We start from the raw sequence: 19,725 nt of genomic DNA on the forward strand, positions 1-19,725 counted from the left end.
GTAAATATAGTAAATCTAACCTTTCATTCAGTCATGTGAGCTCAATCTCAGTATTTGTAGCTTCAGCATGACTTTGGGGATAGGCAATAATAAAGTCTCCTTGTCTTCTTTGACAAAAGGTGTAGCCCTTCTGTCCTTTTGGTTCTTCTCAGGGCAATTCCTCTTCCAAGCTGGCAGTGTATCCTTGGCCCATGGGGCATCTAATGCAAAAGCTATATTAAAAAGAATCTAGCAATTGCATAAGAGATACCCATTTTCCTTCTTCTGAATTGATTTCTTCTCTCTTCTTGCAGTTTCCTTCTTCTGGTAGTCAGGCAGTGCTGCTTACACACAAAGCCAGATCAGGATGAGTGGTTGTTCTGCTGTGGTGGGGAAGGTTGTCCTCATCTCATTACTTCTGTCCCTGCTCCTACCCTTTTCACCTGTACAGGTCTTTGCTCCAGGGCAGTGTAACACTTCCCTTTTGGGAGTGTTTTGCATGCCTTTAAATCTTCCTCACAAAACAACTGATGATTTAGCTAATATTGGACACACCAGATTAAAATGAGGACTGGAAGAGACTGACATTTATGTTTACTGCAAACTGACAGCTATGATTCTGGATATTCATGTTTAAATTTATTGCTGCCTTTTTTTTTTTTTGGTCAGTTTCACAAACTTGAATGACACATATTTACCAAAATTGGAATTTACCTGGCCAGGTAATGGCAGAATTAGTCATAAACTTACTGAGAGGAATGGATAAATTTCTGACAGGCATGGGTGCCATGGGCACAGGCAGACCATGTACTGGCAGGTCAGGAATCAAACACCTTCAGGAATAAAAGCCTGCTCATTTTTTCCAGTAATGAATTGCAGTTTTCCCTCTATTTCTGGTGCACTTTCTGCCATGGAGATATTGAATGTAATTTTCCTTTCTGATAGTTGCATCAAATTGTATTCATTAGCACTTTGTACAACCCAGCGTCTTTCAACATTTGAATTGAATCTCCTTTCCAAAATACTTTTTCTCCAATTCTGGAGACTATTTCATCTTTCTGCTGTGTCAAATACTGTCTACAAGATTGTATGGAAGCTGCTTATTAGTTTCCTTAACACTTTCTATTATTGGAGGGCTTGCCTTTCCATTTGCAGGTATACCTGGAAAACTATAAGCTGAGCAGGTATTTGCTCTACTAGTGATGATGCAGGCCAATATTATAACTACAAGAAGAGTGTCTGTCTCCTGATTACTTATAATTTTTGATAACAGAATGTAGAAAGCAAAGCCTTATCCCAGTATAACTTTTATTTTTATCATCTCTGAGCACATGTTCAAGCTTCCTCACTTTTTACACGCATTAGCTGATTCCTCTGAAGAAAGAAAAATGGTAAATTTCCTTGTTGGTGTGTGTGCATCATGCTGACTGCATCAGGAAAACCTCTGCTCCAGTGGGGAATATTCAAATCCTTTCTGGCAACATCATTCCCCTAACATCAAAACAGGAGTGTTTTGTTGCCTGAGAAATCTTGTATTACATCGGTGAAAAATACAACAAATATGCAACATGGGAAGATGCTCTTCAAACAGATCTTTTGCAAGATCCTGTGTTCTAGGAAGTTTTATTCCCATGCTGTGGGACTGACCAATTAATCAATTTAATAGTAGAAGGCTCTGAGTACCAAAAAAAAGCTGTTTAAGATAAGACTTTCAAAAGCACAAATATGCATTGAGGTAAATTTAAAAAGGAACACATTTTATACCAAAATAAAACTTCTTAAAATTTCTCTGTGGTTTGTTTTTGTGGCTTGGGTTTTTTTGTTTAATTTTAAATAAAAGAATGTAATGAAAGACATAAGTGTACTAATTGTGAGTAATTAAAATGGAAACCTTCAGAGTCTGCTTGCCAAGCTGTACAGACATGGTAGAGAGATGGTGTTCATAGCATTCCTTCACTGAGGAATTCCCAGCAATGCAAGGGAAGGACACACAGCCACTTCCAAAGCTAAACCATGCCAAGGGATATAGCATGGTTACCTCTGTGTCAGGTCTGTTCATGCCTTGAATCTGACTTGCTTTATCCTGCTTTATGAATATAATTTAATACTTTTATACATACAGGTGTGTGTGTATGTGTGGGGGTTACATGCAAAAAGATGAAAGCAAACATATTGTTTAAACATGCTATTTAAAACTGCTTTGATGCAAAACAAAGAAAATTGAGGAGAGTTAGCATTCAAAGCACCATTTCACTGGTATTTACTGAGAAATCAGACCTAATACAGACAGCACAATGCATTCCTGCTAACTGTGGTTTTATTTGCTTACCAGCGCAAATAAAATCGTTTTCACTTCTTCCAAAAGATATTCCTGGATAAAAGGTTGTGTCACAGCAGCAACTCAGCAGGAGAGAACTCAGAATGACCAAAACCACAAATCAAAGCAGACAGTAATAAAACAAACAAACAAACAAACAAACAAAAGTAAACCCAGGAAAGACAGGAGGTGTTTTTCATCTGCATGCTTATTATCGGCAAAGAATAGCCTGTCTCATTGGCACTTGAGCTGCTAGAAATCCCTACTGCAGTGGGAAGGTTATTCCGCACACAGGATGTCAAACTGACAGTGTGGTCTTGGTGCAAGGGCTCTGGCAATCATCAAAGCAACTGTGATGGATGGACTGTTGACTACAGATGACAGCAAGAAAATAGCAAGAAGGTATGGCAGAAAGCAACAATTGAGGGTTATAATGACAGAAACTGCAAAGATGCCTCATTCCCATACTTCATGAATAAACAGAAATGAGGCTTGTAGTTCCATGGAACGTGTTAATATTGAGTGCTTATGCAGTGTCTTAAACCTACGCACACCAACTTTGTGTAAATATATGCCAGCATAAATCAGATGAAGTTTGGAGTTCTGGATTAAAGGGTTTCGAGTGTGGATTTCATTTCCTGACAAAAAAACAGGCTTTGAGGGAAAGCAGATGTTTTCCATGAATGTTTCTCTTGCACTAGAAAGCTATTTTTCTAAAAAAAAAAGGAGACATCAGAAAGAATCTGCTCAGGACTCTTGCAAAAATAGACCAGAGGAAAATATTATCTTGCAGACGCATTTTCTGTAGTGCACAAGGAACAGCTTGTGTAAACACACACATTTGCATAGAGGAGAAATGCAACAGAAGGAAATTATGCTGACATCCAAGTTCAATTATTTTTCTTTTTCCAAGATTTCCAACTATTACACATGTATTAATACTTATAACACCAGAATGAGAACACCTCTGGAGGTATTGTATCTGCATTATAATAATGGAGCTTTATTGGAGCCGTCATACAATATTTTCAGAACTTTGAGTGAAGAGAAAGGTGAAGCCAGACAAATTTTCCTTACACCAGCACATTGTATTTTTCCTCCACTGCATTGCAGTATAACAACTGCTTTGCTTGGCAGAATGGCATTTCATTACCCAGACATATGGGAATTAATGTAAAAAATGGCTAAAGAATTAAACCATCCAATTAATAGCAATAGTTGATCATTAATTCCCATTGACTGGCAACCCTGGATGTACAGACAGACTGGGGAATGAGAGGCTGGAGCAGTGCCATGGAAAGGGACCTGGGGGTCCTGGTCAATGGTGAGTTGAACATGAGTCAGCAGTGCCCTGGCAGCCAGGAGGGCCAACCCTGTCCTGGGGGGCATCAGGCACAGCATCACCAGCTGGGCAAGAGAGGGGGATTGTCCCTCTCTGCTCTGCACTGGGGTGGCCTCACCTCAAGTCATGGGTACAGTTTTGGGTGCCACAACATACGAAAGGCATAAAGCTACTAGAGAGTGTTGGAGGGTAATGAGGATGGTGAAGGGCCTTGAGGGGAAGCTGTACGAGGAGCAGCTGAGGTCACTTGGTCTGTTCAGCCTGGAGAAGAGGAGACTGAGAACAGACCTCATTGCAGACCACAAGCTCCTCATGAGGGGAAGAGGAGGGGCAGGCACTGATCTCTTCTCTATGGTGACCAGTGACAGGACCCGAGGAAATGGCTTGAAGTTGTGTCAGGGGAGGTTTATGTTGGGTATTAAAAAAAAGTTCTTCATCCAGAGGGTGTTTGGGCACTGGAACAGGCTCCCCAGGGAAGGCATCACAGGACCACACCTGACAGAGCTAAAGAAGCATTTGGACAACACTCCCAGGTGTGTGATGTGACTCTTTGGGATGGTGCTGTGCAGGGCCAGGATGATTCTTGAGGGTCCCTTCCAAATCAGCATTAGAAATTTTTTCTAAGTAGTAGAAGTATGAACTGAATATAAATCCATGAAGACCATCTCCCTAAACTCATCATATGAAGAAGTTTCCAACGTACTCTTTTTGAGTGCTAACTCAGTATTTAGGCATTTTGTTCTACCTCTCAAGAGGACATGACATTTCTTTTCATGATGCAACATTCCTGCTGTAACTTCAGAAACAGGTCCCTGAAAACCAGATTGCAGGAGTTTCCACTCTTCTGTGTACAGCTTTGAGCAGTAGGGTTCCATCTCAGGGAACTCTTAAAGGGAGTTGGCAGGCTGGTATTTCAGGTGTTTTGAAGGGTAGGGAAGAGGAAATTATTTCCCTAGCTACAAGTGAATTTTCTCCCTCTTTTCAAATGTATTTATGGGGCTGGGAAGGGGAAAGTAATGTTGAAAAAGAAAATAGATCTTTTTTAGGAATTGTAGGAAAGGGGTTGGACAAATATATTAACGGCAGAAAAATAATTTTCTGCACATCTGCCATGAATTTGCATAATGCTATCTTAACTACTGTTCAAATCAAAGCCAGTTCAAGTAAACAGAAAAGACCCTGATTGAACTAATTACAAATTTCAGAGATGAGAAAGGCTAAGTAGGAAGTATTCGCAGGTTTACTTTGCAAGCGCACTGTAGTGTACACCATAGTGCAGTGAAAAATATTCTGTTCATGCACGGTTGTGTTATAATTGCCAAAATGGTTCAGTATCATTTCAGTTATTAAGGCAGTAATGAACCTTTAAATGCATGTTGAGTCCCAGTGATGTTATAGATTTACTTGCAGGTTAAGGAGTGAAAACCTTTTGTATATTTGCTTTTCCCAGAATAGAAATGTTAAGATTTTAAGTAAGAATTAAAATAATTTGACTTTAAAAATAAGGTATCTAGTCTAAGCTAACCTCTTCAGTGCCATATAAAATCAGTGGAAACAGATAGAAATTCCAGAGGCAATTCATAAGTAAATGAAACTCTAAGAGCAAGTAGAAGCAAACAGACCACCTAATCCTCTACTGTGTCTCCAGAACTGCTCAGCATAAGATGCCAAGTGGAAAGTACACAAACAGCTCCCCACAACACTCCCCTACAGCCAGTGGGCTGGGGGGGGTCCAAGGCCAGGAGCATCATCTCATCCCTCCCCTCCGATGAAAACAGCCCAAGAGACAGGGTACGGCTCAGCCTCCTCCAGTGCTTCTCTCTCACCACTGGCCATGGGATGAGCATGGCTGCCTGAAAGCCTCATTTGTAAATGATGCAGGCAGTTGTGATGATGTTTGCCCACACCTGGCACCTCCTCACCAGGCAGTGTCCACACAGCTGAGGAGCTGCTTTACAAAATCAGGGCAGCTACTCGTTCTACTGAGGCAATAGAGCTGCGCCACAGGAACTTCCACTGCGTGGCCTGCAGGATGGTCACCATACCCACCATCCATCCTGCATCCAAAACAAGAAACCATCCCAAAAGGCCATTAATCCCTGAACTCAGCACAGCAGGTGCTCGAGCTGGTTAATGCCTAGCTAGCACAAGAAGTTGCTGAGCAGAGCTCTGCTGCAGCTGCAGATCTGCTCCCCAGTATGTGATCACTGAATTGTCATATTATTTAGAAGTCCTTGACCAGCAAGATGTATCTTTAATTTCAGCATGATTCAAGTGCTATTTTTCTCTTGTACCTCTTGTACAAATGAACTTGGTCTGCAGAAAAAACGTCTATCATGTTATATATCTGTATGCATGTATAAAAATCTTACCAGATGTCTGGGAATCAATAGGAAGGTGCTGGATTCCACTGGAAGTATCCAGACACCTGAGTCTTCTTGTGGGATCTCAGTCTTCTATTCACAGATGGCTGTTGTGAACTGACTTAGGAGATAACTTTATAATTAATTCTGCTTTATTCTGACAGAAAGCTGAAGTCTTTTAGCAAATCATATGGGGTAAATAACAAGCAGAACAGTTGGTTTGTTATTAAAATTAAAAATTTCATCTGCCTTCAAATTGCAGTTATTTTTAAAGGTATTTCTTAATATGGCTCTCTGCTGTATGAGTCATGACCTGATCCTGGTATCTTGGCAACTGCATTAGTTACTTCATATCTAGCAGCTCACACTGCTTGAGGAGATTGCACCGATTTTCTCTCTATATCCAGTCTCATTTTCTAGCACCATTCTGATTGCCACACATGTGGCGTCTGTTGCTCCCATCATTGAACCTAGCAATTGCAAGGACTTTATTCCTTGTTGCTGGTGCTCTGAGTTTTGGAGGAAAACTACCATGAAACAAGGATTTTCTCTGTTAAGAAACACATCCATCTGTTCGAGGCACTGGGAGAAGAGGATGAATAAGTACAGTAATGCTCCCAGTTTGTGATTCAGTAGGAGTGGAAGTTTAAAAAGACCAAATGAATGAAAGGAGGAAAAAGGAAAGAAAAGCTTTCCCCCCCCCCCCCCCCCCCAATACCAGGCAAAGCATCACCTGTCTCCAAATCACTCTCAAAACACTTTTCATGCTATCACTGGGAGAAAGAATTATTTGTCAAGTACAGGTCTGAAAAATCTCAGATCCACTTGTTTCTCTTCTAAATGATGAAGGCTGTAGAATAGAGATTAACTGCCTGCAGCTAGGAATCAGGCTGGAAGGAAAAGAAGCAGGAAAAAATTAAGAAAAGCTTTATGTTTTATGAAACATGCAAGGTTAAACCTGCTATTAATTTTCATGTGCAAATGGCAGTTCTACAATTAGTATTCAATCAAATCTGAGGAATGGGCTCAAGGGTATTGACTTTATGATCTTATCTACTAATTAGCTCATTCTATATATGAAATAGAAATACTTTCTCATTAAAATCAATGTTATATCTACTAATATTGGATTTGATCTAATGTTAGAGAAAATCTAATTATTACCTAAATAATAATAATGTAATCTCCTGGAAGAAAGTTAGAAGGAAGATTAAATAGTGTCATATCCACTCTGGAGATAATATGACTAAAGCAGACATGGAGAAGGAAAAAAAGAAAAACCCTCTACCCACAATATGCCTGGACACAGTGCAGTGAACATCTTCCCCCTTCTCTGACACTAAATGCTAAGATATGTTTACTTTTTTAAAGAACTGAGTCCACACTGCTGATGTCTATACTGACAAATGAGGCTGTGCCAAAGGTCCTGGGAATGATAACTCATTCATTTATAGTGGTAAACTCTTAAAACAAATCTCTGGCATGATTTTTCCCAAACCCAGTTAGCTGCCTTCTTAATATTTCCCAGGCAAAATGCAAAAGTTAGCACGGCCAAGCAGACTTCCCATGGGCAATCTGCACATGGCTAACCTGTCCTGGGACTGACAAGTGCAGGTGACAGCATAGCAGTTAGCCTCAGTAGTGGAGAATAATCCTGAACATATTTACTTTACCTGTGTGGTCACAGACTCCTCAGGGAAACGTGACATTCTCTAGAAATAACACAAATGATAACTCCAATTGATAGCATAAAGCAAGTTTAGGATCCTCTCACTCATTGCAGAAGCTACAGACACATGAGAATGACAGAAAGGACCTACTTGTACTGGATCCAAACTAAATATCTTGTTGAAAGTGGATGCCCATTTCTAAATGGCTTTCTTTGTAATACTGCCGGTTTACAGCAACACAGAAACTGCTGTCAAAGAGCAATTTGCTTTTTTTTTTCCCCCATCCAGAATTCTTGTTAGCTTTTGAGTCAGACAGTAAAGATGGTATTTTTCTGTTGTCAAATACAATCCATTCTAAGTCTAGACCTGAATTTATTTTGTGACATGAAGAAAATTTATTAATTTTCCCTTTATCTCCGCTTCTGGAAATATATCTCTTCTTAAATTAAACTGTCTGAAATTCACTAGCGCCATTTGATTTATTCCCCTGGGAAGAGAAGAGGCATCCTGATACATTTTTAGATGTGACAACCACTGGAAGTGTTCAGTGCATAAAAAACACATGCAGAATGTGTAGAGAAGAGTAATAGGAATGTTGTGACTGGTGTGAATGGGGAATGTATGGAAATGTCTGATCATGTTTTGAAGACACCCAGAGATCAGCAGCTCATCACAATCCTAGCATGCAGCAAGGAGCAACTTCACAGGTCACCCAGCTGGAATAGTACTGCAAGTAAATCCTGACAACTCACAGAGTGGGCTGAAGGGGAGACACGGAGGACCATCAGGCCCAAAGAAGTACAGAAAGGCACATGCAGAAGTCAGCACATGGTTCCCAAACCAGGAGACAAGGTGAGGACCTCTCCTACAAAGACAAGCTGAGGGAGCTGTGCTCAGCCCAGAGAAGAGAAGGCTTTGGGGAGACCTCATTGCAGCCTTACAGTACCTAAAGGGGGCTTATAAAAAGGAGAAGAGGGACTTTTTGTGTGGGCAGACAGCGACAGGACAAGGGGCAATGGTTTCAAACTGAAAGAGGGCAGGTTTAGGTTAGATGTTAGGAAGAAACTCTTTACAGTGAGGGTGCTGAAGCGCTGGAATAGGTTGCTGAGAGAAGTTGTCAGTGCCCCATCCCTGGAGCGCATCCCCCCTGGGTGGGACATTCAGAGTGATAGTGTTGGCTGAATACCTGCCTGCCCATGGGAAGTGGTGAACGAATTCCTTGTTTTGCTTTTGCTTTATCTATTAAATTGTCTTTGTCTCAGCCTATGAGATTTTTCACTTTACCCTTCTGTTTCTCTCCCCCCTCCCACTGTGAGGTGAGTGGGCAAGAGGCTGCATGGTATTTAATTGCCCTCTGGGCTTAAACCATGACTGTGAGACAAAGACCATCAGTTATAAGAGCAAAGCTTATTATTAGCAATGCCAGCAGCAACAACAAAATCCAATAAAATAAATAAGATGGAGATTAAAGAGCAAGCTATTATTACAGAAAAAATAGAAGTAAAATACATCCCATTTTCATTCAGTTCTGTTATCTATTTTAGACCTTGTATTTCCAATTCAACAAAGTAGAAAATAAATTCAGCACTATACAGGGAAACAAATATAGAAAAAAATATAATCAGAATTATAGTAAGAAACTGGAGAGGGGACTGGAGACTTCAAAAATGAGTCAAGAAAAAATCATATACTGAAGTGTGTGAACGTATGCTTACCTACATTAACAGGCTGAGTGTGGGTGGTGGGTATGCCCACTGTAAACATGCATGGATAAACAACATGCAAAGCAAAATAGGTTAAATCAGCACAAGACATCTTAGCAGACAGAATAGGCAGTTATTGTAAAAGGCTTGTATAGGAATAACTCATAAAAAATCCTATCCAGAAAGATCGAGATGGAGAGAAAAAAAGTATTATTAGAAAGAAATACTAGTAGCAATATTCAAGTTTTTATCAAATATTAATGCAGCATTTGATACATGAGGACCTGTTAATATTAAAGCATAGTATTGAAATTACTAACATTTTTCCTTCTGATTTGTTTTAGGAAAATAATTTTTCTTTTTTTTCTTTCCCTAAAATTTATTTACAAATCAGATATCACATCTGTCATTTTCTTGTCCAAATTATTTTTACAATTCTTATTTAAAATTGATGATTTGGGCTAGCGTCTTAACTAGAACTACTCCTCACCTAAGGTTTCAGTGAAGTGGCAAGAGAATTCATTCTGAACATGAGCTCTGCAGAGTTCATTTCAATTTATTATTCATTTTAAGTGAACTAATCTAAATTAAAATCTCCTTGAATCAATACCTCATTTTTATCAGATCATTCTGACTATATCACACAAATCATTCAACGGCTCCTGTATCTGGCAAAGCTAAAATGGCTTTGTGGTGAAGATGGGCTTTTTTCCACCAAATAGACTTACACACAAATGCCACATGCCCAAGCTGTTTATCTCTCACAACATTTGCTCTTTTTATGCTCATCAGCCAGCATGCTCTTACCATTTATCTTTGCATTATTACAGGATTATTCAAGTAAAATACCAGTAAAATACTAATGATGTGCAGGAATTTATACTTGGCATGGAAAATAATTAATTTTTCACCCCTTCAACTTCCTGTTTTAGTTAGCAAAATGAACAGCCAGTTTGTGTTGTTTGTAATCAGAATCATTTTATTCATGTTGTGACAGATTCTAATGTTTTTGTTGTGGGTATAGAATGAGAGAACATTCTGAACAGATTTTGTTCTAATATTGCATCTTTATATGAAGGTACTGGCAGTTACAAAGTAAGGTGTGGGGGGTTGTTCTTCTGACAAAGGCCATAAAAAACTCTTTGGAGGCTTATTTGTGTCTTGTTCTCTTTATTATTCTTTTATGTTTTGCTTGTATTACATAGCCTACAGTCAGTTCATAAAGTACAATAAAAACCCCGTTTTATACACACACAAATTGGCATGGCTGTATAAAATAGTTGCTGCAGATACTTTATGTCTTGAATTCTGAATTCTCTATGCACTTCCTTCCGGATTTTTTCTTTTTATTTCTTGGCCTTCTCAGCTCTGCTCATGATTTTTCAAGTGTAAGGCATGTGAAAAAAATGCCCTCATTCAGCAAAACACTTCAGGATGTAGGTACCTTTCATCATATGAATTGGTCCCTTGAAGTCCTTTGGACTTACATGCTAAACTATTTTACTGGGTTTTGTGTTGGTGCTATGGAGAACAGAGTCCTCTGTGCACCAGCAACAGTCGTGAGCATATGCTTAATCTAAGACAAGGGGAGTTCTACTCTATTCCCTAAAACCAAGCACATACTTGGAGAGCCCAGAGGAATGAGCGACTGATGCTACAGCTGCATTGCTGCAATGAAAGTGTCTTCCCGTGCCTGGGCATGCCTTAGTGGGATCTTGATGGGCTGGGGAAAAGCCAGGCACATCCTCCCATCTCATACGCCCCAGGTGTCTTCTGACTGATTAGAGGGCAAGAAACCTATCTCATATCAGAAGATAAACGTGGTCACAGCACAGAGTACTAGTCATGTTGCTGTCAGATTACTTGTGTTAGAACCAAAAAGAGACTGTGACACATGGCATCAGAGGCATGAGATTACACAAGGATTCACAGGGTTTGGCTACAAAATGCATGAGAATGAGGGGATCCCCATATGCAAGAACATTCAAGGCCTCCTTTTCTAAAATGCCCATGTGTAGCCCTGCATCAGGGTTCCTTGCAGAATCACCGCTATATTTGTGCTTGTGCCTTTAGATCTGAGAAAACAGTGCACTATAAATACATGTGTGATTATGTGGTCACATTTTTAAAAATAATTTAAAAATAAATTAAAATAAATCATCTAAAGATTTGATAATGTACCATTCATGTCCATGAAACTGTCTTCACTTAGAAAAGCTATTGCACAATTTATCCTTTAAAGTACCATGTACAAAGTCTACTCTTTTAGATCAATTGCCTCAGTTTTGAGCTCTTCCCTTTAAGTAGAGGAATGGACTGTATAAACCATGCCATGGTGTTGGAGTGTATACAAGTCTTTAACTATATTCTGTGGTTCACTAGTTCTCTTTCTTTCTCAAGAGCACGTGGGTATGCTGTAAGAGAGAGACTACGCACAGCTTCATGGAGCTTGTTTTGAAAGAAAACATCAATCTCTTGAAATGACAGGTTTTATAAGAACAAATCTGGATTTTCCAACACCTTCCAACTTTACAACTGTTCTTCCATACTGCCAACCTTGTCTACCCCCTCTAGCAGAGAAAATCTATTAGAGCCCAAAACAGAAGCATTTCCACCAGGTTTCTAAATTGCAGTTCCTCCATGTAATTGCTGTTGCTGTAACAACTTTAAAAATGTAACACGTGGCAACACTTAGCCAACAATCAAGCTATATTTAAAATTTGAGAGGACAAGAATAATGAGATGTATGATAAACACCTTGTGGTCCATGGGTATAAATCAGAAGCAAACCTGGTAGATCTGTTCCATCTCCAACTACTGCTATGTTGTAACTAGGAGATTAAAATAAAGTGAAATTAGCACACCTCTGACACAGACCTTTTTTGACAGAGCCTGGAAAGGACCACACTGTGGACTCCACTCTGCTTGCCTCTGCCTTGGCATTAAACTCAAGAGGTCAAATTAATTCAGATATGATAACATTAATATAGAAATAGTGAACAAGTTTATATGAAGAGACCCCATAGTTCTAAAACAAGTTATGCTTGTTTTTTCACCTTCTGATTGAAATTCCTAATGCTTAAATTCCTACTTCCTAAACATTTCAATAAAAACACACAAAAAGAAAAAATAAGATCCTGAAATTTCTGGTGAGTTAAGAAAAGGTGAAGAGATGCCACGACACTGCCTTTCTGAGAGTAAGGGGAGGGAGCCAGACAAACCTCAGATCTTTAGTAGATAAATGTACTTGAAATTGGCTCTGCAGAAGAATAGGGAATATAGCACATCACACAAATTGTCACCAAGAACCAAATTCATAGGCATATAGGTGTCTATTTTAAACTATTGATGCCACGAAGATTTTTTGCCTTTTCTTTTATACCCCTGTTATACCTTTTTACAACTTCTGTATTCCTAGTGCTTTTTGCCTACATTCTTGGACTTGTTTGTTCAGCTAGGAGACTAAATATTTTAGAAGCTTCATAGGTAGGGGTTAGTGTGCCCCAGACCCCAAGGTCCTCTCCAGAACACATTCTGTAAACTAAGACAGAACCATCCAGGGGAAGGCTCCTTGGGCAGGGGGGCTCATTCAAGCCTCTCATTGGGGACTTTTGATAGATATGCTAATTAGTAAGACCTATAATGTTATACTAGATCTTGCGTGGGGTGTGCATTGAAGTGTTCATTTTGGTGCATTCGACCTGGACATAGTGCACCTACAGATCCTTAAAATAAATACCAAGGTAAAATCCCTTTTCCCCTTCCAACCGTGTTTGACTCTTAATTTTAAGACCAGGAAAAGGCATCACTATAAAATAAAACTTCTGGTTTAGGCAGACATCAGATTCAGGCTCTTACAGAGAATTTACTCTTCTGAGAAAGAAGCCTGCCTTAGATTTCCTTCCACATAAAGTTGCATAAAACAGAATTAAACTTGCTGAGAAATGTAGAAGTGTAATCTTTCATAACACATAAACCTTTGTCTGCAGCATTACAACTAAATCCTCTGAACAGCAGATGATGGAATGGACTGCAGTTTCTTCCTGTGACATGACACACATATTTACCTTTTTTTTGTAAGTCCTTCTCAAAGCCTCTTGGATGATCTGATACAAAAAAGTAATGTATACCAAAGCAATGCATTAAGGAAAGCTTCTCTACAGCATGGGTAATCTGCACACAGGCTGGGAAGCATCTTGATTAATTTCAGAGGACAACTTTCAAAGGAAAGGCACTGTAGGTTATTGGAAAGGTAAGTTTAAAAGTGTTTCAGGTCCTTTTCATTTAAATGAAGTATGTCTTTCCTCTTTGGGAACAGAAAAGTTTGAAGATCTCTCTCTCTCTGTGGAAACCACCTTCACTCTCCTTTCAAAATGTAGTATTAAAAGCTGTCACACAGTGGGAAGAAAAGTGCTTTACAAAGTAAGAAACTGTTTCTCCCTCATCTGGCCTGGGGTAATAAGAAATGTCAATATACATGTAACTGCCAGCTGAACCTTGAAAGGCTGGGAGCACTGGTTTGGCAGCAGAATTACTCTAGCTCAAAGAGGCAAATATGTTGTGATCTTATTGCTTTAGGCAGACCTATTTATCAATGTTAGTGATAGGATCACACAGAGAAACTGGGCAGGCATTCAAGAATCAGAAAGACATTAACCATATCATCTAGTGTGAAACAGTGGCTTCTAAGGAGCAGTAGATAGGGATCAGTTGTCCTCACTAAATCTGAGACCCTTCTTGTTCCCAGCTGACCACTAAATACTTTGCCAGGTCTGTTCACAAATAGTATTACTTACTCTCTTTAAATCAACAGAGAGAACAATAGGTGTTACTGTTGGGGTTTTGGGTTTTATCCTACTGATGTTAGAGCAAAGCTCTGAAATAGAACACTTGACATTTCTGCTTGGTCTGGGAGCAAAACCAGAGAGCAACCCAAAACCTAGGATCTGAGCCAGCCTTGAGTATGAGACTTCATCTGCATCAAGAATGGAGCAAAGTCATCACATGCATGAGGGATGGGGGCTGAAGGTAAACCTTAAACTCGCATTTTGGATGCCAAAGCTCAAAAGTGTTCCCTTGAGAGTTTTCAGCTCTCTTCTCAAAAGGAAAAAGGACTAAAGGTGTAAACATTCTGAAATCTCAGGCAAGCCTAAAACTGGTAATACCCGTTGACAATTTGAAATTACACCTCCTGCATCAAGATGACACCAGAGAGCCAAGCCACCTGCCAGTTCCTCCATTCCAGCCAGGAACCTCAGACCCTGCCAGGGGCTCATACTCTTGCCACTCTTGCTCTTTTGCCAATGGTGGCCCAGCCACGCCAGCAGATCTGTCCTATGCAGGACAAAGACACAATGACAGTTCAGATGTGTGGTTCGTGGTTGTTCTTCCTTCCAGTCAAAATATTTAAACCCATCTTCAGTGGATTTCAGCCCCAGATGAAGAACGAATAAACAGCCTGTAATTTTTTCTGACACCAAATGTTAAAGCAGAGAGTTTCAGTTTTTCTGTCACTGCTCTAGCTATGTCACCACTGTTGATGCTTTTTACAGTGCTATTTTTATATGGTTGTAGGCAAGGCATGTATTTTAGCTGGATGAATCCTGTTGATAGTCTAAAGTTTTATACTCTCTGCCTTCACCCAGTATTCAGTACACAACACAAATCAGCCTCCCAAGTAATTGCATCCAGACTTTATTTCTTACACAAAGTGTCATGACTAAAGAACCACATTGCCATTTATTTGATATTCACTCACTGCTTTGTTATTGATAATTTACCTCACAGATTATTTGGGACTGTAGCAAATGATACCAAACATCCACTTCTGTGTTTATGTAAGTGAAATTGCTCAGGGACTGAGAGTAGGATTTTCAATGGCTGAAATGCTTAAGGAATTGAAAATTACAGAGCACGTATAAAAATATATTGTTTGTCCTTGAGATAGAGACAAGATGTCCGAGTGACTGACTCAATACACACCTTTTCTGTCACTTTCCTAAAGTAAGATTTAAGTGGGATTGACATCAATATAAATCTGACCCTGTTTCTCAGGTCTTATGGGATTTAGAGGATGTGTGTAGAGAATGAATGTGATGCTCAGGTGATTCTGTCTATGACTCTGCATAGAAGACACCCTATTTTCAGCCCAGAGGTTGTAGATGTGGAATTATTCTCCTCAGACAAAGATGGGAATGTAGTAAACATGTCTAGACCAAGTGACCTGAGCAAGGGCTTCCTCCTGTCATGTTTTATATGAACACTTGATATCCAGCTATTACCTGAGAAGGATACTCCAAGGCATTGGAGTGCCTTCTCCTTGGGTCTTCAGGGGGTTTGTGCATGAACTGAGCCCCTCATCACACTGCACTGATAGCTTCAAGTGTAGAAATGTCTTGAAGAAAACTTTGGGCTCCCTAAGAGAACTACAAATGACATATCAGTGCCCTGATGGTACATGGTTGCAGAGTTGGAGCTCTGAAGGTATTGACACTACTGTCAGCTGTCAGGTGGGAATTTTGTGTCTAGTTATTTTGCAGCTGAATTGTCTGTTACAGTTTCCTCATAACAAATCTTCCAGACCAACAGTTTCTCCTTTTTTATGGGAAGGACTCAGGAAATGGCTGTACCCATAATTCTCCACCTTTTATTATTTCCCGTGTTGTCACCCAAAGTAATGATGAAAAAGGCAGCTACAATTTATGGTATGCTGAAGGCCCATCTGTGGGAAGTTAATTGTTTTTCCTTAGCCACTTCAATATTTATTTTCTTTTTCATCATCTCTGTAACTGCATTTGAACCAGAGGCCATGGCAATCATGGCAACCACCCACACTGACAGCACATGCTTTTATTTTTCTTGGCAAGGATTATTTATCCAACTTGTCAAGTTGCTGATGACATTGAAAGAGCATCTGTTTCACACTGTCTGCATCACTTAATGCAGAAAGACACAGTTCTCTGGCCCATTTTATTGATTCTTGTGACATTTCCCTCTATTAAAGTTTTCTGTTCTTGGCATCTTATATTTTTCTTGGCCTTGGCTTGTTAACTGTATCCTCGTTCATTTTATTACCTTATTTGCTGCTGCTAAGTAACAATTTCATACCAGTCTCCAAATCCTTCCATTGTTCCTTGTGCTGCCTTGGAGCTCTTGCAATCTACACATACTCCCCAGAGCAACGCTTTACTTGATCTAAAATAAGTCTCTGATAAAACACAGAATCACTTGGAAAATACTTGAAAAATTACTACTGTGCAGTAGGTAAAAGACTCACAACAGGAGATAGTGAGCCAGCTGTACCTGGTGCTGCTCTGCTGAAAAGTGTGACTCGGGAACAGCACTGTAATGACCACCTTGTGTTCCAGAGGTTCCCAGGAGAACAAGATTATGGTTTAGACACTGAAGTCCTCTTGTCACAGAGGTTGTTTAGTTCAGATGATAGTGCTGCATACATTGATTCTCTCCTCAATTTAAATCTTTTGGGATGTATATTTCTAATCTTCTCTCTATCTTACTTGAAAGACAGTTTCAGAGAAGTGTCGGCAGTTGGGCTCCATGGTGGGCCACATCAGTGGTGGCTCCTCTTGTTTCTGTTTTTTTTCCCAATGAGTTCACCTTCTTTGAGGAGAGAGCCTGCTTCAAATCCTTCCCAACAGAAGAAAAAGTGGGAAGAGGAATCTCCCCCTTTCCAGAAAAGTATCTCAGCACTGCTGCTGCAGAAGGGCATTGTTCCTTCCTCTAGTGAATTGTTTCCCTCTGGAACAAGCACATCAAAACATTTACACAGATGAGTGAATGAATCCAGTTATCAAGGTGCTCGCTGTGAAGGTGGTGAGGAAGTATTCCAGGGCTTGGTGTGTAATATAAGAAAAACAGCAACCTGACTGCAATGCATTTCCTGGAACATTTCACTGAAAAAAATGGCCATCTTACTGAATTTGACATATTTCATTGAGTATCACCTTCTGGACCAGAAGTCTTGTATTTAAGCTGTCTCCAGCACCCTTTGGAGTACTTGCAATGTTTGTAGGTCCTGGATTTGGAATCCTTACTCATGTTGTCTGATGTAACCTCTAAGGCAGAAACACATTTCCTGAATTCCTGCTGGATCCATTGCATGCCTGGATAGTCCCACTGGGTTAGCACGTTTGCTTGTACTGACATACAGAGTTGTTTGCAAATATAAAGACACCGCAGATGAAATTCTGTGGTTAGACCCAAACTGAGTTACCCCAGACATATAGATGTCAATTTGTCTTTCAAACCATAATATGAAACATTTGCTTTTGGTGTTTTAAACTAATTCCTTTCCCTCCTAATGGGACCATATGCCTTAGATTGCCTCAAGATAAATGAGTTTTTATTCTTTGGAAAATTGCTAGCAGATTAAAAATATATTATTTTAGAAATATTAAACAACAGCAGACTAAAGGGTAAAAATTCTTGTTGAGCTCCATTGTTCTTAGGGACCAATGTTATATAATGACTTGACCTCAGCTCTGGTTCATGTGAGTCCCTTGTAAGGTTCAGTGCAGTATTCAGTATGTGCCTAGAGCATTTGACACTGAAGCTTAATCTACCACACTGTAAACCACATACATGTGTGATTCTTGGTCAATTAATGAAATTTTTGTTTGGTTGAAGATAATCGGAGTGTCCTTGGACTTGCTAAAGAGACTAGCCCTATTAAATATCAGTCAGAAGTGAGGTGTACCACTCATTAGTCAATATAATGTGGTAGATATCTGTGATTAAAGTTTAACAGTCTCCTGAGCAAATTCCACCATGAGGAGTGACTCTATTCCAACCCCCTTAGGACATGTCTACGCAGGAAGGAGCAAACTGGACCAAACTCCCTCTGCTAACACTCTGAAATGGCCAGATATAATCTAGCATGGGTCCAAAAGCAGCATTACAGTGGCACTGTGCCCAAGCTAGTAAGTCCTGCTGACAAGATTAGGACCAGACACAGACGTAGGCTGGTGCTGTGCCAGCACTTTCCTCTCACGGGCCCACAGCTATCTTCTCTCAGGCCCACAGCTATCTTCTCTCCAGGGTGTTTCCTCTTTGCTCCCACATTTTGGTAATCATGGGTGTCGTGGGCTGCACATGGCTCAAACAATTTAGCAAGGAGCATGGTCTCATTCCCTGGACTCTGGCTCATACTGCATCCAGGCTGCTCTGCAGCTGTATCTGCAAGATCAAATTTCCTGCATGTACACAGTGTCACATCACACCCTGCCCTGTGTGTGGACGTTCTCTGTAAAGCCACATGGTGCATGCAGGCTGCCCAGTCATGTTTCATACTGGCCTGGTTGCACCAGCACACAGGCAGTCTTTCCTCCATCCCTCCCAGATTTCAGGTCCTTCACTGCCTGGAAGAATCCTACACCAGGTTGCCTCCACTGATGGACAATGTACACAGCCCATCTCCAAGACCAAACCTCCCCACTGCCCAAAATACTAACTAAGTCCATTGCCACTGGAGAGCAGGAGCCAGGTGGAGAAGACATTACATGGCCTTTTTGTCTCTATATAGCACAAATATAACACTCAAATTCATGAATACACATATTTCAAACAGGATCTGTCTTTAGTGGGACGGAAAACATTTTCCTTTCAGAGCCCAACATCCCTGATGCCTCAGGCTTTGCATCTCTCTTGCTGCCAACAGCACAACCTTTCATTCCCACATGCTACAGTGCCAGGCTAAAGGGAAAACAGCCAGGACCCCCATGGAGCTGCCCCAGTCCTGAGCCAGCTCATTGTCTCGTTGAAGCTGCTCTTGCCACCCGCTTTTTGCTGCCTTCCCCTCCGCTGCACCCCCAGAGCCAGCCTGCCTTCCCATCCTGGCATCCACAGTGGTTCCCTGCACAGGGACTTTTTCCTGAAAAGGACTGGCCAGGGAGGTACAGCCTTGCAGTGCAGGTAGCCTAATGAGATGTCTGGAATTGCCTTCTCCAGATGCCTGCACGAGAGAGCTCCTCCATCAGGAGTTTCTGTACAGCCTCAGGTACAGGTATTCTCATGACAGTATTCCCTGAGCTTGCTGAAATATTGCAAAGCTGAACATGTGGAGGCAAGAAAACCCCAGCTGTCTGAACCCTTACTTGATTTCCCCCTTCCAGTGCCCAACTGTACATACCCCTCCTCACTCTCCCTAAAAAATACAGTCCTGTCTCTCCAGGAGTTTGAGTACTTTTATGGTCATGCAAGTGCTGTTCCTTGGGGACAGACTATGGGGTCTGTTGCTTGCCCATGACCTGTGTGCTTCACCTCACACATCAACAGGTTTAGGTTCTTGACAGGAGTAAAGTATAAGCTCTGATTCTGGGCTGTCCCCTCCTTC

This window comes from Corvus cornix, chromosome 2 (genome assembly GCF_000738735.6).
Source record: "Corvus cornix cornix isolate S_Up_H32 chromosome 2, ASM73873v5, whole genome shotgun sequence".
Taxonomy (NCBI): domain Eukaryota; kingdom Metazoa; phylum Chordata; class Aves; order Passeriformes; family Corvidae; genus Corvus; species Corvus cornix.